A 23,728-nucleotide genomic window follows, 5' to 3' on the forward strand; every position below is an offset into this window, starting at 1 on the left:
TGTTATCAATAAAGTGCAAGTTTTGGATGAATTGATTGCGTTAAGTTGTTCGCATTAAGAAATGCCTTTGAATTTGCTTGGCTCTCGGTGCGATTTCCATTGCGTTTTGGGTGTTAATAAAAGGAGTTGAGAATAAGAGTTGCAATAAGAAAATTTCAAGGTTGTAACCAACTTACATTCTATTCTCTCTACTTCGGCTTTTTGGTTGCAATACGGTTTGGGGTGTGACAGACTCAATTTTTAACAAGTTAATAAATTTTGAGCAAATTCTGAGACTAAGTGAATGATTGGAAGTAGCGAGAGTCGTGATGAGTATTTGAGTTTTGGGAGGTCTCTTATTAGATCGTATTTCTTTTTCAACTATTTCGTAGTTGAATATAAAGTCTAATTGGGACTCTCGACTAGATAGATGAGTGTGTGGTGAGACACACTCGATATTATTTTGAGTCTGAAAAATATGTATTTATAGAAGTAAAAATCTTTCAACTTTTCAGGTTTGACTATCCCAAATTTTAGGCGAGATGCTGCCAAAGTTTAGGTAGAATTTCTTAATATGTATTGTTTATAAGTAAGTTAGAATGATTTGTTTTAAAAAGTGTTTTATCATGGTATGATATAGGTTAGAGAGAAAAACGTAGGTCCACAATTCTTGTTCTTCAGTCCTCTTGTTAGGTGGCATCCTAATATGATTATTGTTGTTTTTCCTATTGTCTTTTCTATTTTGTGGCCTGAACTCAGCTATTGCTACAAGTTATGTTAATTTTCTTTTGGAACTTTTTTCTATTATTGGTGTAATGATTAGTTGTTAACTCCTCAGTAGTGGCTCTATAAAAGATATGCTGGTAAGTGGATATTGATGTATGGTTGCCTTTAGAGGTCCATCTATACGTAGTAGAGAGTTTGGTTGTGGCTGTGCTATGACATTGGTGTTAATCAATTGCTCGGATAATGGTGATTTTTAATTAAACGTAAGCAATCAACTATAAATTGATTATATTATTTTACTTCTGCTACTGTGTTAGCATCGGAAGGATGATTTTTAAAAAATGTAAATAGGTTTTTAAATTATTTTCACTGATTTGTTGCTTCCCTTTGTTCCACAGCTATGGGCAAAAGCCAAGCAGTAATCTCCAAGGAAAGAGAAACTACTGTAGCTGAGTTGAGAGATTATTTGCAGTATTCTGGGCCATTGAATGGTAAGAAACTGATTAATTCTGTTGAAAAACTTAGTATAGTTTTTCTTAGCCATTCGTCAAGTGCGTTGTCCTTTGTTAAACTAATTTTATAATTTCAGCATCTCAAGTATTTGGTAGGGAAGTACTTTAAACAGAGAGAGATGGTACTTCCCTTCCAACCAACTTTCTATGTCATTCAGCAATATTAATTACTATGTTGACGTTCCTATGGTGAGGCTTCAAATCCAGCTCTTTACATATTTCAAGAACTCCTTGGTTGTTTATCATCTGATTTAAAAGTATTACTTTTGGAGGTAACCCAAGAAGGGATAACAGAAGACAGATAACAATTGTTGGTTAATGTCAGTGAATCGTTCAGATGTTGACTTGGACACACAAAGGTAAAACTAATTGATTGATGATTTTTTAAAAAAACTATTATGGTGTGTAAGTAACATAAATTGATGATAGTTTTTATTTGTGACAAGCTTTTTGTTGATGAGGTGAGGAACTTGTTGAACTTAACCCACCTAGTGGAGCTTTAGTTGGTTTTAGGTGAATCAACAATATTTTTTAATTAAGGATGTGGAGTTGAATTCTTCCCTATCTGATGACATTATATATTGTTTTTGTAAATTACCTGAATTAGTATTCATATATATATGTAAAGTTTTGGAAATTATTATATATATGTATGGTTAAAAAGTTTTATTCATGTTCAAGTTTTGATAATGTATATTTGATGAATATGGTTGTTTATATATATTTATCAAATTGTTGCTAAACCTCTATGCATGGACTATGGAAGCACAATATAGGAAATATATAATTACAATTTTTTTTAAGAAAATCTGAAACAGGGGTGATGGTTTTTAAATGTCGTAAAGTACATTCTTGACAGTTTTTCAATGTCATACAATCAATTTCTTGACAGTTTTTTCGTATCAAGTATAGAACATTTCTTAACCGTTATTAGATGTTATGAACATTCATATTCGTGACAGTTATTAAATGTCATGAACACTCATATTTTTGACAATTTTAAACTGTCGTGAACAGCCATACTCATAAAGATTTTTAACTGTTATGAACATTTGTATACTTGATGTTTATTCAATTCAAGAGTTTTAGTTTTGTATGATGATTATACTTCTTCATTTATTTAAAAAATGACGTGATGGTTTGTGATTTGTTCATAATATCTCATTCAACAAATACAATTGAAACCGTTCTGAAGTATACAAATTGATTCTTTTAAAAATTAAATAAGCATCCGACATAAGGGTGAGAGGTTCAATATTTTTTTCTTAATTAAAAGTTTATAAAATGACTTCAATTTGTTACATGACATGAAGTTTTGCTTGACATACCTCTAGTCTCATTGGTGCTTATGAATTTGTATTACATAATCTCTCTACAATAATAAAAAAATCTTTCTTTTACCTTTTTAACATTTAAACAACACACTTAAAGAAAGAGTTACACAACGTTTGAGTTATTGTATTTTCTAGAAACGTCTTTACATTGATGATTGATATAAAGAGATACAACACAAGGAGGGCTTGAATCTCCTAAACATTTGCATCTCAATCTAATTCTTAACCTATTATATTTGTTTAGTTTTTGTCATGAAAAAATATGTATGCCTAAACTAGAAAACTAGAATGTGGGGGTGAATAGTAAAAAATATCTATGTTTAAATGATACAATTATTAATAGGAACAATTTTAGAATTTAGAAATATCAAAAATAGAAAACAAAACTATTAAAAAAGATGAAAAATGAGAAAGTAAAAACTTCAAAAATTGGAGGATTAAATATATAGGTTAAAGTTAAATATTTAAGATGTTTAACAAAGCTGGGAATAGTAATAAATTAAAGGTAAAATTGGGAATGTGGTGAGAACGTGAGATGCATTAGCATGCACGTGGAAATGGGAAGTTTGGTGTTAGGTGGCACGTAGATGGCACGAGCATTTGTACTCTCAAAAATCTATTTGTACCTTCAACCAAACCCATTTGGAAGGAACGACCTATAATCTTAACTTTCAAACAAATTATGCATCTTTAATTTAACCAAACCTTTTGGAACTAAGCCCTGAAATTTGATTAAAAAAAGGTAAGTGAGAGAGGAAATATATATAGTTTTAAAAGAAGGTTCACTGTTGATGATGATGATGATGATGATGATGTGATTTTTTTTATACGTAGATTTGGTGATTACTTAGTATTTCTTAATAAAACAATTGTATTAACCCAAGTTGGGTTTTGGGACCATTTTCAATCCATTAAATTGATATTTTAGTTCTATTATGTAATGGGTTTCGAGTGATTTTTGTATTGGACCGACTACAAGGAGGTGGGAGGGGAATCTTAGAAGTCATGACCAAACAATTATGGATATATATTTAAATTAATCATAGAAGACTAATTAAGTTTGAATTTGAGACTCTTCCCATCCTTTTTAAAATCAACCAAAATTGAGAATTATGACACTTATTTTTTACTCCAATAATCGTGTATTAAGAAAATAAATGTAATTGAATTAAGATCCACGTCTAAATGAGATGATCTTTAAAATATAAGCAACCACTCATGCTAGTTTGTAAAGATATAAATTATTGTTAGATAGCTCATGAAATGTCAAATTTAGATTAAAAAGAAATATTAGCTAAATCCTATAGGAGCGTTAGATGTTGAACGACCTTCATTTCAAATCCACACCCAAATCTTGGACAATGGAGCCTTATAATAAAAATTAGAGATCTCTTAACTGTTGGACTATCATTAATTCTTTCGAGCATGCAGACTAGACTTGGATTGATTTGTACGTGAATATTAAATCACATTTTAACCCTGACAATGCAAATAGCCTAAATAACAATAGAAAAAGAAAAACGGAAGAGACAATCCAATTTGGTGTAAGCATACCTACATTTGGAGGGTCTCGAGCCTAATTAAAAGAATCATTGTTGATATTCAAAATGTTCACAAATACATAACTAATCAAGCATTAACTATGATCTTGGAATACATAACTTTCACATGATAAATATCAAGGCTCCCTAAACCACTTGAAGTGTGAACAAGAGATTCAATCTAAACTCCCCTTAAATCTATACTCCCCTTGATCATATACTCCATGCTTAACCCTGGTGTCTCGATCTTCAGACTCCCCATGAGAGTCCTCTCAATCACTTTAAATGATAGGCTCTGCTTGCTCTTCCTAAAACTTCTCAAACTTTGTACATCACTAAGTCAATAACAACAAGCCACCCACAAAAAAGATTTTCTTGTAAAGAACCCACCGTCCAAACCAGCACAGTACTTCGGCCATACACCTTTACTTCTGCTTTTCAACGAATAAAAAACACCATGGGCTTCCTTCGGTTGACCATCAAGAGCCTATTATAATACCCTTAAAGGAAAGGATTTTATATTAATTAAAATTCTAACCATAATGCAAATTTGTTATATTAATATGGATCCTAACCATAATGACCAACCATCTAAGATAAATAAGGTAACCAAAAATAAAAAAGAAAGTTGAATGCCAAAGCCATAATAAACTCCCCCTTTTGGCAACATCATTTTCTTGTTTATATATTTTTCGGCAAGCAAACCATCAACAACAATCATACAAGTACACAACCACCAGCAACTCAGAAAAAAACCATCAACCAACACCATTACACCCACCACAGTGAAAACCAACATAAACCCCATCCGAGCCGGCCAACAACCTACACTCCCCTTTGCTTGTCGAAAGAAGATAGTTAGTCAGTAGACAGGAAGAGAGGCCTGAGTCGAGAAAGCATCTGTCTGGAGCATGGCTCAAGCCATTTCTTGTTACATTTTATTTTTATGTTCGAACAATCCCATTCTGTTGAGTAATAAGAGCCAGAACTCATGAACAATAAAATGCCTTTGGAAAGATAAGTATTTCGCACCAGATTTTACAAAAACAATTCCTCAATTTAATTTGAGAATCCCACGAAACCAATATATTGACAAAATAATATAAATACTACTTTTTTTTCTTATAACTTAAACGTTAAGCATGAATTTAAATTAAAAGATACCAAAAATGTAAAACTTACTTAGTTTGATGCCCCTGAATTAAAGAAAAAAACTTCAAATCGGGACACCAATCATCGAAGACGTTCTCATTCTCTTACATGAGATTGGTTTGTGAAAACCAATTGAGATAAAAAAAAAAAAAAAAAGCTTAAAGAGACTATTTTTGAAAATATACTGATTAATATAAATTTCAAATTTACTAATTAATCAATCAATTAATAATTATTTAAATCATATGTAATTAATATTTTATTTAAATATGATTTAAGTGAAAATTTGTCGGATAGTTTTAAATTAATTTAATTTAATTAAATAAAATTAAACTAAACTATTAATTAATTTTTCAATTAATTAATAGCTAAATTAAATATCTTATATTTAATTTAAATTAAATTTGAATCATATTCAAATATAAATTTCTCTCATCACAACCAATAATTTTAATACGAATCTAATTCACATTAAATTAATATTTGAACTCATTCAAATATTTTATTTCTCATAATTTAATCATATTCAAATATAAATTTCTCTCACAACCAATAATTTTAATATGAATTCAATTCACATTAAATTAATATTTGAATTTAGTCAAATATTTTATCTATCATAATTTAGTTTTGAATTGTATCCAAAATTAAATTTATATAATAAAGTTTGATTAAAATATAAACTTTATATTATAATATGTATCATCATACATTATACTAATTCCCAAAGTAAATTTAAACATTTTAAATTACAACCAATATAAATAAATCTCATTACCATTTACGAGCTAGGAAGGGGATCTAATGGACCTACATATCAAAAGCTACAATGATGTGAGATTAATTGGCTAAACTCATTAATCACATTAATCAATATTCGTTAATTGTGTGTACCTACAGATGAGAAGCTACAATGATATGAGATTAATTGGCTAATCTCATTAACCACATTAATCAATACTCATTAATTGTGTGTATACTCCACTAAAGAATCACAACTGAACTCTTCTCACTGTAGATATATTTATGTGTTCACGAATATAGACCAATAATAGCAAGTTAATCTTTCACGAGTGTTCGTATTACCAATTAGATCAAATTATTGTTTTACTCCTAGGTTACTTCTAATACTTAAATACGAGTTCTCCTCTAATGAACAACTTGTTTATGGTCAAACCAATAAACAGAAAAGCCTATCGTCTCATGGAGAGGGTAGGGCCCTTTGTTCAAGTTTCGGAGACACCATTGAAAAAAACACTCATCTACTTACCCTAAAGTCGAGATGAAGTGAATTTCATCTTGTTCCAAAATGATATGCATATTGAGTTGGCAATCTAGTCACTTTCACTCGTACAAATTAAAGAACAATCCCTGGAGTTCATAATACACTCAAGATTAAGTCCAAGTTACCTAGGTTATCCTAATGAAGTAGAAACCTAACTAGTTAACGGAGTTACATCTAGTGGTTACTATTTTGTGATCCGATCTTATGAAAATTCATTGTATAGGATACCCTCACTCGTAAGTCATCTATATGAACACGTCGAATCATTGCGTTTTTATCAAATACAAAATGAGTTGTATGCATAGTGTTACCAGGATAAGGTACCTAGGCTTATCCCTATAGTATAGACCCTTTAATTAAGTTGATCTCGAACATTGATTCGTGTATGTCTCTACATACTGTTCAAGACTCATAAAAAAACTTATGGTGTTAGTTTATTGGATTGTGTTATTAAGGCAAAACTAAAATATAATCAATAACAATTATTATAATAATAACACTTTATTAATAACGATCAATGAACCATATTTACGATCTACAAGTTTTAGGACATAAAATTCAGCATCCTTATGAAGAACAAAAATCGCCAAAGGTTGTATTTTCAAATTCCTTCCATGATCATTTCGTATATCGATAATATTTTTTCCTTGCTCACGTTGAAGTCGTGGACATAAAGTCCGCTCGACTTTAAAGGTATTTGACTTCACTCTATGGAACTTAATCCAAGTTAAACGATTATGGATATATGTTTAAATTAATCATAGAAGACTAATTAAGTTTGAATTTGAGACTCTTCCCATCCTTTTTAAAATCAACCAAAATTGAGAATTATGACACATATTTTTTACTCCAATAATCGTGTATTAAGAAAATAAATGTAATTGAATTAAGATCCACGTCCAAGTTGTGGCCACGTGCCCGAGACGATGTGAAGTGGTCAACGTCCTCAAAAGAGTTAGTTTTAAAGAAAAATAGGAGTCACCACCAATCTTTTTTTACGTGTGATTGGACACCGAAATAAAGTAAACGATTTTTTTAAAAAATTGTCTCCGAAAAATAGGGTTGAGTTTGAAAGTTATTTGTGTGTGGGGAATGTATTAGCATCCCACAACACCCATTTAGAAAAACAGTGGCCAAATTTTAAATATTGAATTGAAAATATTTTTTTATTTATTTTAAAACGAATGACTTATTTCACCCCTCATTACTCCAATATTTAAAGTAACGATTTCATAAAATAAGTGGAATAATATTCCATTAATTAGACTATATATTGAAGAAAATTTCTCACCTTAATAAAATTAGAAAATATTACAATTTCTCAAAATCTACCATAGGCTAGTCTTGGAATAAAGATTTTTTTTTAAAAAAAACATCGATTAAATTCATTTGTAAGTATAGCCGATTAAATTCGTTACGCTTAGTTCGGCACTCTAGCCAAAACACAGAAACCATTTTTTTGCTTCAAATTAAATTTCATCTAATTTAACCTTACATTTGATTTGACAAGAACTGTAATCTTAAATTTCAAATTTAAAGTTATCTGTTTCTAAAAGCACACAATCAATACGTAGAAAAAGAATCCACATTTTCTCTGTATTTCAATTCTGAAACGAAAACTAAGATCACGATATGGTTGTGATGCCAATTAATTTTACTTTTGAAAGAAAGGACGAATCACAAAAGAAACACATAATAAACTATTAATACACATCAAATATAATTTGTTCTACTTATGAGTAACAAATAAAGAGGATGAGTTAGGTCATGTTGGGTTGGGCTAAGATGAATTAAAATTTTATGGGTACGATGGTTGGTTCATGGGTTCATAAAAAATAACTGGAGTCAACCTGAACTAACCCGAACTTGTTACCAACATTAAGAAATATGTTCTTTTAGGGGTCTTTTTAGAAATATACACTACAAGAAAAATGATCTACGACGACAATTATTTTCTGTTGTAAATAAAATTCGTGATAGTTTTTTATAGTTAGAGTCGCCTATAAAGAAAAGACTATATATAACAGTTTTAAAAAACTATCATAATAAGTGTTTTCATGACAGAAAATAAATGTCGTCATATATGTAGTATTATTGACGAACAATATTTTATATTTTATGACAAAAAATAACTGTTATTAACTCATACATATTAGAGTAACTATATGTCATCCTTTGCATATTAACGACCGTTATAAAATGTCATGAACTCGTATAATATGACATCTTTTTCCTGTCAATAATATGGCAATCGTGACATAGTTTTTAAAAAACTCAAATGTCATTGTTTCAATATTGACGATAGTTACAAAATGTCACGAATTCGGATAATTTGACTTTTTTTTCCTGTCAAAAATACATTTACCTTGACATTTCGTTAAAAAACAAATGTCAAATATTTCTTTATTACTACATTTTTTTACAATAAAATACATTAACGACAGTTCTTGTTCTTCTTGCCGCCCTGCCATTACACAAACCAATTCAATCACAAAGTACTTCTAAATACAATACATGCAAATGGAAACAAAGAGTCAACATTTTAATATATACACGTTATCATACACTTTGTAATATTCGTACAATAAGATTGACTAATAACTATTTTTGGTCAAGAGTTTACATACAAAAAGAATAACCTAATACGTGTTTTTGCTACCAACAACCCTAAAATAAGTACATTAGAACCAAAATTTTGCTACCAACCATACAGAAAATCTTATATCAATCAATTGCTCAAATATGACTTCATTGCTCCAATGGATTCTTGCAAAACCTAGTAAGAAAATAAAAACCTCATTTCAGAGTATGACTCTACACATCTATATAAAAATATAACAAGACTTTACCCTTTGTAATGCCAACACGAGGTACCAATTCCAACCACAGTTTAAAGGAGATAAATCGAATCTACTTCCTACCCAAAAACAGTACAAAAATGATAGTCATTGGTTTCACATCCTAGCATCAACTATCAACCAGAAGTGGAAAGCTTCCCTACCATCTCCTTCCTATTAGATCCCTAAAAAAGCAGGGATTCTTAAAAACCACTCTATCTGACAAGGAAGAAAAGGATGTTGAAGTACTAACTACTTGCAAGTCAGACAAATTGAGGTTCACTTAAACTAAAAATTCTAGAGATTCAAAGAAAAACCACTCATTGTTATATAGAATTACATAGAGAAATCTAAAATAATAAGATGGCTAGGTGGGAAAAAACAACTCAGAGGAATTAAAGAAAAGGTGTACCAAATTTTGCTCAATCAAAAAGACAAGGAACCCAGACTCAACTTCCAACCATACCAGTTTTGCACTTAATTTCATGATTTAAATATAGACATCATACATTGAAACACTAATAAAGTTAACTGTTAGAGATAATTTCATAAATATATCCATGTACAATACACCACATTTAGAGTTTCAAAGGTTTTCAAAACGCACATAAATTCTACATTAGCGTAGCAAGAGATAATCCTACATTAGCAATAAAGAGATTGGATGCACATAAATCCTTTCCCATGTGGCAGTAACAAGGTGAATAATTCAAAACGCCATACAAACTTTCTTTTGAACAAGACAACAACATTAGAATCATCTATAAGAGGAACAAGAATATAACGCCATACAAACCTTCTTTTGAAGAAGACAACAACACTAGAATCATCTATCAAAGGAACAAGATCATTTACTGCACTGTATTTACAAATAAATTCTCAGTAATTAAATTTGAAAGGGAGCATTGGATTGGATTGAAGGAGATATTCTATTATCTAATGAAAATATGAGAATCAAAGTGACAACCTAGAAAGTGAAGATTACACCTAATTCCATAACATATCAGAATCAAGAGGCTACTACAAAAAAAGAGACAGAATTGAAGCAATTATATATATAAACTTGTTCATCTCAAACTCGATGTATACTTAAATCTCTTTTCTAAAAATCACTAAGCCAATCATAACTTTCAAACAAGAAAAAACTTGAAGTGATTATATATATACACACATAACTTTCAAACAAGAAAACACTCTTCCAAAGCATACGGCTTTCTGGATGTAGATGATGATATCTATACATATGGATCTTATATATATGGTACAATGAAGTACCATATGAGTGGATATATAGGAATCCAAATCTGCCGAATCAAAGTGATTATATATACACACACATAACTTTCAAACAAGAAAACACTTGAAGTGATTATATATATACACACATACATGTGCCTAACGAGTTGGTAATGTGATGGATGATGTTCAATCATACTTGCTATCAAATAAACTAAATGGACTAAAGAGATACAAAAGAGAAGAGTTTAGGAATTAGCAAATAAATGGGTACACGAAACATGAAAACCACCCTAAGATATACTCTAGTTCTATTAATTTCTTTCATCATGCTAAAGATACGAACACCAGTTAATAATTTTATTCCCAATGAAAACCAAGAACACTAAAGATACTCCCCATAAAACCACCAAGTATCTTAGTTAAAAGTACAAGAATTAGGACAAATATTTTAACCCTCATTTACATAATGTCAGAGATGAATTTCAATATCAAAATCTAAGATAATTAAATTGAACTAAAATACTTATCTTAGTTAAAAATAAGTATTACCTGAATAAAATAAATTGAACCTCATTTCAAACAGAAATTACATCAAAGAATAAGGAAACAAAAAAAAAAAAAAACTCAAAAGATCTTCATATTTATATTTTAATAATTTAAAGGAAAATTACGTTCGATGACAAAAACATTTATAAAGAAACAGTTCATGGCACATCTTTTTTTCATATTGCGAAAATGACAAATATGACAAGTAATTAGTGGTATAAGATGACTATCAAAGAGTTATTAGAAGGCTATCAAAGAGTTATCTTGCTACTTTTTGCAAGTGTCCCTTATAAATTAAAAAAATTTAGTGACATGAACTTTATTATCATAATTTTCTTTGCTATTTTTTGAAGTGCCCATTATAAATTAAATCATATTTTAATAATTTCTAATGAAAATTATATTTTAATATTTATAGTTAATGACATTTAAAAATTATCGTAGTTTTATGACAATTAAAAAATATCATAAATTCTTTGAATCCAAAAAATTATGTCTTTTCTCGCCAAAAACGCGAATTTTGACCTTTTATGACGGTTTTCTAATCTTATTTTAATATATGAAAATAATTTAAAAAATGGTAATTTACATTAATGTAACAAAATTCCAAAATATGACAAATTAATAAAAAGCTCATGAAATCAACCATTTTTTAAAATATTTCAGGCTTGTCTTTGCCGCTTTTGAATTTCACGCAACTCTGATTTCTTCCTTCTTTCTTTTCATCTTCTTTACGGTAGCGGTGTTCTCCTTCTCTTTATCTTCTCCAAGTCTTCTTTAATTTTTTTTTTTTTGAAATCAAGATCGTTGTTCTAGAATCATTATTATTCTTTTTCATTATACTTCTACTATTGTTATGTTTGTTTTCAATCAATCATCAATCTTGTATTCTTTTTTTCAATGTGTCGTAGACAGAGATGAACTATATGATTGTTTACCATAAGGTTTTTCAAAACCATCATTTATCATGAACTACATGATCGTGTAACATAAACTACTAGGACTTTTCAAAACCATCGTTTATCATGAATTACACGATCGTGTATCATAAACTACATACGGTCGTGTATCATTATCTACACGACCATTTACTAGGATATTTCAAAACTATCGTTTATCATTAACTAAGTAGCGTGTATCTTGACTACGCGATCATGTATCATTTTCAACACACGATCGCTTATCATAATCGTTTAGAAGAAGAATTACATGCGCACGAGTGATCGGTGTTGATACTACCTACACGATCGTGTATCATTTCTTACACGATCTCGTAACATGATCATTTAGAAAAAGAATTACACGCACGCGTGTGGTCGATTAATCGCGTGTTGACTGTAATACTTTTTGTATTTTTCATTGTGGGTCTGTGAACTTTTTTCGTTTTCAAAATTGTTCTATACAATGTAATTTTTTGTCAATTTGTTATATTTTTTAGAAAACTCCTTAAAAATTTGTTTATTTATTAACATGCTACTTTTTTTTAATACACAGTTTAAATAACGACTTGAGTAATCCATACCAATTTAACCCAAATATTTGACGATTGAGTTAGATTGAGTTCATTATTTAATAAAGATTGTTTGAGCTAAAGAAATGTACCACCCGAACAATTGAGTTGTATCTAAAAAGTGTTTCAATCCAACACAATCCATGAACAAACGAACAAACATAATTCTTCTTCATATAGGATAATTTTAAATCTTATTCAAAATTAAGTTTACATTATAATTTATCCATATACATTATATTAATTGTGTCTTACATGATTAATGCATGTTTCCCTCACATAACTTGCACAATCAAATTCTTCCAAAACTTTCGATGGTTGTTTTAACCTATTAGTGAATTATCACGGATATCTAACGTAACTACATATTATATGCGGCAATAATCCAAGATTAGTTAAGTAAACTTTTAAATTAAATTAATCTTCATTCATTAGTTACCGGACGAACTAATATAGACTTGTAGCAAACCAATTCTTTGAGTACGGGAATTCCATTCGTTCAATGATAACAATAACTTTTCTTTGGTAGAATCCTGCAATGACTCGTCAAAAGTTTAGGGATCGTACTTTCTCAAAATCTCAAATGCTTGCTTGGACACACATCTTGTCTAGCAAGTTTTGTTGTGGAACCTAGCTTTGGGGAGCAGGAGCCACTTAAGTCCGCGTCTGTTGTGCCAACACCTCTAACATTATAATTCTGAACCTTCTTTCTAGTCGTGTAGTCAAAGCAACAATATTAGCATCAGTGACAAGTGCATCAGGGTTTGGGTGTGCAGATGTTGTTTGTCCTCTATTTTCAACAATCTCTGTTCAGTAGGTTGCTTACGTCTTCCACCTCTATCATCTTGACCAGTCCTTCTTCCACCTCTACATGGTAGCATTTCCTAACGTTCACAACCAACTCCTTGAGATTCTCAATCAAGGGAACAGTCCACATTATTTTAAATATTACAGGCAAAGTCATGTACATATGATTCTAGAACATCTGATTAGGAAAACATACATGGCAAGAGCGAAATCGGTATTTGACCATACAAGAATTTATATTATGACTTTACCTCGAAAGTCGATCTATAGAACATAAAACTGATGCTTGGTAACAATTCAACTTTTTGTATTTAAGTAAATAAAACTCATGCTTGGTAACAATTCAACTTTTTGTATTTAAGTAAAGGTGGTTATTTATGGAAGAACAATATTTGAAAATCATCCTTAAGAACATTTTATTAGGAAACATAGAAAAATATAAGACATGGAGATATTTATTTGAAACCTAGTAAATAAATAAATTGATGAATTGACAAATAGATAATGTTTTATCTTGGGTTTCCTATTTAAATCAATAAAGAAAATAATAGTTTCAAATCGTGAAATTTCTATCCAACTAGTATCGAAAGAAAATCTAGAAATCATGGAAATACTTACTAAGTATTTATAATACTCACCATCTTTTTATCAAATCGTCATTGTACATCATGTGGCATTAGCAGTCTTAGTGATTTCGTAGGAACGAATATCAGTCGTGGATCCAAGGGTAGACACATTTGAGTGAAAATCAGTTAATTATAGGTGATGATTTAATAGGGACACCCTAACATATAACAAGATCTGTACATAGTCTTATAATAAAATGTTTAACAGACATCTTTAGTCCAATAAGGCATACAACATGCAAGATCCATATTATGCCATAAACATATCGTCGCATTGAAAACATTAATCAGGAATTTTCAAGCAATCGAGAATAAATCATAGCAATTCATAGCCAATCAGCCCATCTCAACATCATAATGCCCAATGTAAACACAGTCTTATCATCGAACTAGGTTCGAGGAATCCAAAAGTAAATCACTTACCTCAAATTATACCCAAACAACAAGTATATATGCAAGCAATCCACTTCCAAAACTCAATTCATCACCTTGAATCAAAACCTAAAGCATGAGCCAAAACATTTTAAATCAACATGTTTATGGCCAAATTCAAAACTAAAATTTCTTACAAAAGAAATCCCATTTTCTTACCTAACTTGGGCTTCATTCGAAACCTTCTCCTTCTCAATGAGACAACGACAATCTAAATTTTAAGCTGTTGGACAACGATCCTCAACACTAAAAAATTCGTTCTAGCCCTCCAAACACCAAAGTTAGCAATTAATTTAACTAAGATTCAATAGGCAAAAAAAACCCATTCAAGAAAATACAAAGAAAAACGACTCAAAAGAAACCCACCCAACCTAGCAGATCCGACGAGTGGCAGCAGCTGATTTTTCTTTTACATACATCCATTCAACTTTTTTTTACTTACATCCAATAACTAGACATGGTTTTTGATTTCAACATCTTTCCTTCCTTTAAATACTTCATCTTTTCCAATTTCTCAATAAATTTTTAAGTCTACCGTCCTTAAAATTTGCGAAAGCCATCCTTTAAATACTTCATCTTTTCATTGTAAGAATTTTTATTGTATTATGAGAGTTAATCATTGTGAGCTCAAAATTGTATGCTCACTTTTTATAGAGAATTTTCTTTTGTGTGATTTAAATCTTTAAAATATTGTGATCGTTGGATCTTAACTCATGAAAAAGATTAGGTTTGCTCTTGAACCTAAAAAATAAGCAAGATAGTTGTTTAGCTCTAATCCACGGGGAGAGTGTAAAGAAGGTTTTCAATCAAACGTTACATATAACTTATGTTGTCATATGTTAGATTCATCTACTTTTTATTATTATTTCAATTATGTGTGAAGTGGATGCTATTGTAGAATGGTTGGTTGAATTTTTTCAATTAAGTAAAATGTTTTGAATTCTGTGTTTGATAGATGTGAAGTAACCTTGTATCATGCAGTGCAGAATTTATCTGGAAAAAATATTGTCCTTGTTTATTTCAAAGTTGCATGCACCATTTTCCATGTTTTTTCTCAAGAGGATTCTTTTTGTTGTCAAGTTATTCTCAAAGTTGTGTCATATATATTGTGAATGTGTGTTTCTCATTAGGGTTAACCATTCCAATTAATGTCGTTGTTACGTTGTGCGAAAAAGGGCTGTAGAAAGCTAATGAATGTACTATTACAGCAGGTGTTTAATATCACCATTGAAGTATGTTTTTGAGTAGTCATCCAAAATACGTTGAAGTATGTGTGCTTATCTTTTGTTCCGAGTGAAAAAAGGTTTATCTCATATTTAAGACGGCCTAAAAAGAAGACAATGATTTCATTGTTTTCATTTACTTGTCAAAAATAAAGTTACTTTCATACAAATGAAAGGGGTGCTCATGCTCATGGGAATTACCCAAGTGTGAGTCTGTTTGAAAGGACCTCAAACATGGGTGCGATCATACCAGCCCTAGTGCACTAGATCCCAATAAGAACTCCGCAGTTAAACTGCTTGGACGAGAATAATACTAAATTGGATGATCACTTGGGAAGTTCTCGTGTTGCACCCCTTTACAAAAAAAAAAAGACCTCAAACATAACTCAAGTGAAGAAAAGTTGTGGGAGTTAGAAAATTCCATACTTATACATGAAGAGTCTAAGTTGAAAATTAAATAGTTTGTTCTTACTACTGAATTAAAATAGTCATGGATGTGTCGATATATCGTTCGTACATATATCAATAAATATCGAAAAATCAGATATCAAAATTAAATATCTATGAATATTATCAAATCTATTATAAATACCCGTAAAAGACAAAATATCATCTATTTAGTTAAATATAAATAGAAATATATTAATAACTATATTTACTACTTAGCTTTTGGGTCAAAACAACTTAATTATTAATGTAAATAAATTTTATGACTTCTAGAAGCATCTATAGTATTAATATCTTTTTGTAAAATTGAAATCTCTTGTTATCAACATAGATATCAATATTTTATTTCTTACTCGTAAGTCACTATATAATAACTCTAATATTTAAGTATTTTAATTTTAATTGAACTCTTTTAATAGTGAAGTTTCTTTCCACTGAGCAACATTGTCACTTAAAGTAGTAGATATCGCACAAAACTAGATAGGTTATCCATAAATTTTGATTTCTTCTTCCCCACTTATTAGCATATCTAATTAGTTTAGTTTACGATAACATTGTGTTCGACTAGGATGTGGTTTATCTTAAATTCGCCTATTTTTTCATAGAAAATTTGAATATATAAGCTGAAAGTAATAATTAATTGGGTTATATTGACAACCAAATGGGTTGGTTGCACCCAATTATCTTTAGTTAGATAATTGTTAAAGAAAACTCTTATCTTATTTCTCCCTTTTCATTCTTCATCATTTTTCTTCCCTAACTTGTCAATTCAACCTCCACTTAACTTCTTTCGTACTATAAATATCTCATTTTTTTCTCAATATCAATTCACTCGCACTAATAATTAAGCTTATATATTTGTTTAGTTATATATAGTACACACAATCACTACACCATTTAATATATCAGCTTTTCTTTTTATACCAATGCAACCCAAAGTAGAAATAAATAGAAAACAAGGTTCAACTATCAATTTGGTTTTAAATCAATTGGCTTTCTTCAATCAATAATAAGAATAACAGCAAGTTTCTTTCAACTGGTTACCATTAAGCTTCATCGAAAATCAAACCAAAAAATTCTCTCGTAGACAAATAAAAAAGTTAGCTTTATTTTACATCCATCTTATTCCACACACACATGCTGTTAAATAAGGAAAAAGAAAATTGGATAGTGTCTACCCTAAACCATCTCAAGAATGTTAAATGCATATTAATTTGAACCACATGTGTATCAAAATTGTATTGTCACCTATCAAATGATCTTTTGACCCATATGCCCAATTAGACATCCCATGTTGTAGTATAGCCATAACAGGTAATATATAGGCTTTGATTAATTTATGTTGTATTGGTAAGAACTTTGTTGTTTCATTCTCACTTAATGGAGGAATCTATTCCCTTGTCAAAATGCCAAACTTTAATGATATTGTTTGAAACAAAGTAATAATAATAATAATCATAATAATGATAATAATACAAAATTGGTGGTTCATATTTTTGCCAATATTTTATTAAAAAAAATTGTAACTTTGAAATGGAAAATGGGGTTGGGAACAGGAGAGAAAAAAAAACAACAATTATATTTTTATAATATGTTATTGTTAAGAAAGTATAACTCATAAACCTAACAAGTGATTTGAATATTTAAAAGAAATCCTCCTCATGATTTCAATACACTATTGTTTTCTAAAAAACAAAGTGGAGAGTTTGAGATGGTGATTTGGAGTGACCCAATAGAGTTTCCAAAAGACACTTAATAATCATCCTTGCAGAGATTTCTTTTCCTAAGGACACTATATCCTTTAAAGATTCATAATACATGATCTTCTCTTTATGATAATGAAAATATCAAAGTATATATGTATAGAGTGGGTAAGATTAAAATATGTTTAAATCTTTGAGTTTGGATTACTCTCTTTGCAACTCTAATTAATCATCTCTACAAACTAGGCTTTTTGTATAAAATTTGAAAAAGAAAAATTGACTCGAATATACATCTTAATTTATTTGGTATCTTTAACTGATTGTTGTTTCTTTTAAATAAATAAAGTTTTCTTTTTGGTTCTTTATTTGAATATATATTTTCAGTCTTCCTTCATTTTATTCAGTGTACGTTTGTTTATGAGTCTTTTAAAAGTTTATCAACACGAATCACTCTCCTCCTACTCTTTATTTAGTCTTCATTTTGATCCTTGAATTTTGTGCAGAAATTATTTGGTACATACATTCAGCATACATGCATGCAGTTGAGTTTGAAACTTGGTGACTTATTTTATTTTATTCTTTTGCAAACTATGACTTAGGAAAGTAAATATAATATACTTTTGGGATAATTGCACATATGCTAACCATACCTACAGTATCTGCAGAGATAGCACAGAAAAACAAAAACAAAAAACAAAAAACCAATTTGCGACCAACATAACATTTAGATTCAATTTTTGAAACCTATCAACGATAAATTATATCATATTGGTAAAAGTCAATCAATGATAGAGTCTATCATTGATAAAAGTTTGTTGGTAATTGTCATGCATATTTGTAGTTCTTTAAAATGATTGTTATACACTTAAATTATTATAATCTCTTATTGTTAACCAATGTAATTACCATTAGTTTTGAAATAAATTTTGTATTTTGGTTTTATTTAAAGAAATTTGAATAGATAGAAAAAATGCTAAACTATTTAAAGAAACAGGCAAAAAAAAAAAAAGTATTGAATATAGGTCGTACGGATAGACATCTATCAATTTCTATCAATATGATTGTATAAGTGGTAAACTTCTCTATCAATTTCTATCATTAATAGCTACTAATAAACTTTTATCAGTTATTTTTCAATAATAGGTTTTTACCAATTTCTAAAATTTATGAGTTTCTATCTAAGTAGAAAATTTTGTTATAATTTGTAAATAATTTTGACCATTTTTCTTCATTTAAAAATCTCTCGAATATTGTTAAACAAACTAACAAAATATCACGGATAGATGTTGATTGATATTAGTAAAATACTATCATTTATCATAGATAGATGTTGTAATAGACACTGATTAGATATCTATAACTATCCATCATCACTGACTATAAAATTTAGTTATATTTGTAAATAATTTTTGCAGTTTTGTTTTGTTGTCGACAGAGATGCTTATTTGATGTGAATATATATTATAACTAATAATTATATATTTTTGTCAACTTTAAGAAATAATTATATTTATGAATGACACCAAAATCAGTTTATTTCAAATTAAATACTTCAAACTTCCACACCACCCTAATATACTTTCATACTTAAATTTAGTAAATAACAATAATTATATTAATTTGTTAATTCACATCCAAAAATTGAAAAGTTTAAATCTCCCAGTAATTAAATTAAAATAAATTTTATTTAAAATGAAAATAAATTATATAACACAATCCATATATGTATTAAATGGTTCAATTTAAAATATTTATATACTTACAAACGTCTCAGGTACTCACATTAATTAATCATGCAAAATAGACACAATTTTGAAATATCCTAACAAGCTTTCTATTAAAAAAAACAAAATTAGAAAAGGACAATAATATATATAAGTGATATTTTTTTATGGGTGGGATTAGAAGGATCAAATGATACCACCAACTATTGCAAGGATATATTATATTGGTCATATCATTGTACCAATTTACCTCTTCTCTTTCTTAGCTAAATTGCGATTGCATCTTTAACTTCTACCAGGGTTAAAATTGGACCAACAATCTTATAATAACTATAGAAAATAACTCATCAACAATAGAATTGAAGCCACAAACTTATAAGAAAAAATGTTATGATATAATTTAGAAGAATTGGACTACACTATATTGCAAAATTCTAGTCTGTAATTGGAAAATGGCAAGAAATTTAATAAGAATTTTAGAAAATCTGTTGGGGAGCAAATGATTTAGATTCTTAATACTCTGAAAATGCCCTCTATAATTTAATCAAATTCTTTGTAAACTAAAATTTAGATCTTTAAAATCTTTTACTTGAAACAAAATCTGTCACCAAGATGAAATATTAGTTACATATTTTGTTTATAAAAGAAATCTCTTTCTTAAATCTCCATCTGTATATATCTTTTGATTGATTTTCAAATTTCTCACTCGGTAGCTTTTTCACTCTGTAGCAACAACCTAAAGAGAAAACATAGTCCATTTTTTAAGGAAAGAAGAAAGGGATCCAAGTCCAAAAGGGATCGGTCTCCATTGCATGCTACTGTGTATTCAACGATATTTTGTAGGAGCAGGGAACTATATATTGAAAATTTGATATAATTGAAAGGTTAAATATGTTTACATTAATTACATTCAATTCATTCACGTCCACTTTCAGGAACATGATACTGGAATGATTCTTAGCCAATTCGAATATATATATATATATATATATAATGATTGTACGACATGGACCGCATCAAGCTGTAGTAAAATTATAGGCCAGAGAATGCCACAATATAGACCGAAGAATATTTTAAAGAGATGTGAATGATAGAAGAAAATTCTAGTAGATAGTGATTGGAATGGAGAAATCGAATGAGTTTTTGGAGGTAGCATTTTGGTATGTCAGATTCGATGAAAGGATTAAACTGCCAAAATTTCTTCATTCCAACACTCTTGGAAATTTAGGAAACGTCAAATTAGCAGCAGCAGATGTAATTAGGAAAGAACAATATGGATGGCTATTAAAAATTAGGAGAGTAGATGTAAGTAGATGAAAGGGGGAAAGTTTAAGGATGGAGGGTGTTTTGGTGGACAACTCGAGCTCGTATCAATTGCCTAGCAATACCATGTATTTCTTGGAAATACCAAATATTGTTTGAACATTCAAACTACTATGCCTACTTTTCTATTTTACACATATAGTTATAAAGTTGTAGTCCCTACATAACAAATACAAGTATTTCTACTATCTCATTCAATGGTTGAGTTGTAATAATATAATTTATAGATGACAAATATATAGTATTTGCTTTATGCAGTATACGCTTTAGATTGTGGGGCAGTGGAAATTACCAAAGTTTTGTTTATACATCAAGATAACATAGAGCATTTTTTATTCGATAATTAAGAATACTTATTGTGATATTAATTTTTTCCTTAAATTCTTCTTGGTAAGGTTCTTGTTTAAATACTCTCACGTATTCCTATTTAGAACATGCTAGAATGAAAAGTGTTTTTGGGTTAAGTTGGATAGGAGGTTATAATTTTTAGTTGAGGCTTAGTTGAAGAGCAAGTATCTAACACTGTTGAGCTAAGGCTTACTAAATTTCTTGACGAATTCTCTTAAGGGAGAAGGAAATTGTAACCTCTAGACCCAAGAATCCCTAAGTCATCTAAAGGAACTCAAGAGGTGAATAAGATCGAGTTTAGTTGGAGAAAAATGGTTTAAGATTGGTGTTGCAATAAAAATTGGAGAAAAATTTTAATATGGTTTGGTGGTTGCTAAGTGTTATCAATGGTAGGTCATTGTTTTAGTGTCATGGTTATGATGACTTGGTAGTCTTGGGTAATTAAATGATGAAAAAAATTGACTAAAGTATTAGTATTAGCTAGCCAGCCATCAAGGAGTCTAAGGTGTTTAGAGGTTAGACTATGCAGCTAAGGTTGTCTAAATAACCTCTAAGGAGAAGACTATGCTACCTAGCAAGGATTGCTTGGCGTTGATGTGTTACTAGGCAACCAAGGCAGCATGTTAAGCGAGCGAGGTTGTCATATACAACAAGAAGTGTCAAGGGAATCTCTATGTGTTGAGGCATGTGGCCAAAAAACCCAGAGAGCTAAATGAAGGTTTTACATGTTGGTTTAGAGGTTAGGCGGGCAAAAGAGTATCTTAGATGTTCTGAACCTAGGCTAGGCGGGCAAAATGTTAAAAAAACGCCTCCCAAGACATTTAAAAGACAACATGAATAATGTTTTAGGCGTTTTCGGTAAAGAGGTTAGTAGGAAGTATAAAAAGGACAGTAAAAGGTGTAAGGAAGTTAGTAGAAAGTGTAAGGAGGTTAGACATGTAAGTAAGACTATGCTACCTAGCAAGGATTGTTATTTTTTGAATTTTAAGTATAATTGGCATACTTTTTGGATTTGAAAATTAATTTTGTATTAAATTCTCTTATTTTAGGACAAGAGGAAATTGAAAAGTTCTATAAGCCAAGGTATTGAGTTATTGAGTCGTGAGTGACCTTTAAAACCGTAAACTTATTTTAGAAATGTTTGTTTGTCTAAAATTTTTGTGAATGTAAGCATGGTTTATTGACGATGTTTATTTGAAATAAACTATTTATAAATGTCAGCTTGATAAATGCTCGTTTTCATTGATCTTACTGAAATATTATGATTGAAATAATGATTTACAAAATTTGAATTTGATATTCACATGTTAGTTATGAAACACTGGAGATAAGTTTTGTGAATGTTTTATGTTTTTAAAACCTGTACTATAAGGTCTTGACTGCATATAGCTAACGTGACAAAAGGCCTTGCGAGGATATTTTTTTATCGTGAAACAATCGTGATAAGAACCCTGACGCCAAAAAAGGGGTGCTACGATTGAATGAGTAAAGTTAGTCTACTTCACCTAGGGACGTTGATGTGATGCAAAAGATAGTAGGTCGATGATTGATGAGACCCAACCGTCTAACCTGAGTTTAGGGTAAGGTGTGTCAGAGGCATGTGTCAATTTCGAATTGGGTCACTTTCTACCGATGGTTAGGAAAATCATTTCAGTATAGAGAGACCCGTCTGCAAATATCTATAAATAAAAAACTCAAGTCATCTGAAAATACTTCTTACCCTGATCTTGTTAAGAGAGAGAATTTGAAGGTGCTTAAGGATTTGAAGCAAGGGCAATCTCATTCTAATCAAGATTTCAAAACCATCAAGGGGACCTTAGCCGTATAAGCAAAAGGGCTAACCATAACAGTGATTGGTTCTCCTACAAAAGTTTTAAAATAAGAAAAAAGTTTCTAACTCTTATTTAATGCTATACTAGTTTCTTATGAGTTCATAAACGATGTGAAGTTTTCTATATGTTCTCCTACCATTGTTGTTAGTGAGTTCACCGACGAAGAGAATGTGTGACAATATGCTCTCTAAATAACTTAAGGTTGAAATAGGGTGGCTTAACATTCTAAGTATTGTATCATCATATGTTGAATTAATATTGAAGTCTAATGTTATGTTTTGAGGTAAGCAAACCTTATGTACACTAGATGATGTGATGCCTTATCCTTCTTATGTGATCTGGGGTAAAATGCTACATTTTTGCTATGTAATCTGGAACAGAATGTCATATTCATGTTGTGTGACCTTGAATAGGATGTCTCATACTTGTTGTGGGATCTGATATGAGATGCCCTTTTGCTTGCTTTGTGATCTATCATTGGAAGACGTGTAACATGTGATAAAATTAATTGATGGACATTATTGCTAATGCGTCGAGTTTACACTACATGGCCGCAACAAGACAAAAGAGTGTGGTAAACACTTGAGCCAAGAAAAAATGGG

The 23,728-nt window shown here is 29.9% G+C and overlaps 2 long non-coding RNA genes and 1 pseudogene across 4 annotated transcripts; 2 read left to right on the plus strand and 1 right to left on the minus strand.

Moving 5' to 3' along the window:
* The first annotated feature begins 631 nt into the window (after positions 1-631).
* On the plus strand, positions 632-1,862 carry LOC116403280. Of its 2 annotated transcripts, XR_004215956.1 has the most exons (5): positions 632-968; positions 1,104-1,196; positions 1,295-1,406; positions 1,490-1,576; positions 1,664-1,862. It is a non-coding gene; the product is annotated as an uncharacterized LOC116403280 (long non-coding RNA). The 2 variants fall into 2 exon arrangements; XR_004215955.1 differs by having other exon boundaries at positions 635-968; positions 1,490-1,862.
* An 11,199-nt stretch (positions 1,863-13,061) lies between these two features.
* Positions 13,062-15,042, minus strand: LOC116403480. Of its 2 annotated transcripts, XR_004216242.1 has the most exons (3): positions 14,686-15,042; positions 14,518-14,595; positions 13,062-13,545 (listed from the first exon to the last, which is right to left on the minus strand). It is a non-coding gene; the product is annotated as an uncharacterized LOC116403480 (long non-coding RNA). The 2 variants fall into 2 exon arrangements; XR_004216243.1 differs by lacking the exons at positions 14,518-14,595; positions 14,686-15,042 and adding an exon at positions 14,107-14,504.
* A 943-nt stretch (positions 15,043-15,985) lies between these two features.
* On the plus strand, positions 15,986-16,104 carry LOC116403571 (annotated as a pseudogene).
* Positions 16,105-23,728: the final 7,624 nt, after the last annotated feature.

This window comes from Cucumis sativus, chromosome 4 (assembly GCF_000004075.3).
Source record: "Cucumis sativus cultivar 9930 chromosome 4, Cucumber_9930_V3, whole genome shotgun sequence".
Taxonomy (NCBI): Eukaryota; Viridiplantae; Streptophyta; class Magnoliopsida; order Cucurbitales; family Cucurbitaceae; genus Cucumis; species Cucumis sativus.